Below are 214 nucleotides of genomic sequence, written 5' to 3'. Positions count from 1 at the left end.
ACCCCACCCCACCCATCCCATCCCATCCCAACCCAACTCATCCATCCCATCCCATCACCTTCCATCCCATCCAACCCATCTCATCCCATCCCAACCCAAGTCATCCAGCCCATCCCAACCCACTCTATCCCGTCCCAATCCATCCCATCCCATCCCAACCCAGCTCTCCTGCCACCCCCAACCCATGATACCCATCCCACCACACCCACCAAGC

General features: G+C 59.3%; 1 protein-coding gene across 1 annotated transcript in view; it reads right to left on the bottom strand.

The window, feature by feature from the left end:
- Positions 1-214, bottom strand: part of LOC104159203 (RAS protein activator like-3-like) — a gene marked incomplete at both ends in the record, with an annotated part of 4,476 nt that overhangs the window by 3,976 nt on the left and 286 nt on the right.

The sequence above is a fragment of the Cariama cristata genome, unplaced genomic scaffold, assembly GCF_000690535.1.
Source record: "Cariama cristata isolate BGI_N322 unplaced genomic scaffold, ASM69053v1 scaffold27683, whole genome shotgun sequence".
NCBI classification, from domain to species: Eukaryota; Metazoa; Chordata; class Aves; order Cariamiformes; family Cariamidae; genus Cariama; species Cariama cristata.
Note: the sequence above shows the minus strand (reverse complement) of the source record. Positions and strands in the feature narration are given on the sequence as shown.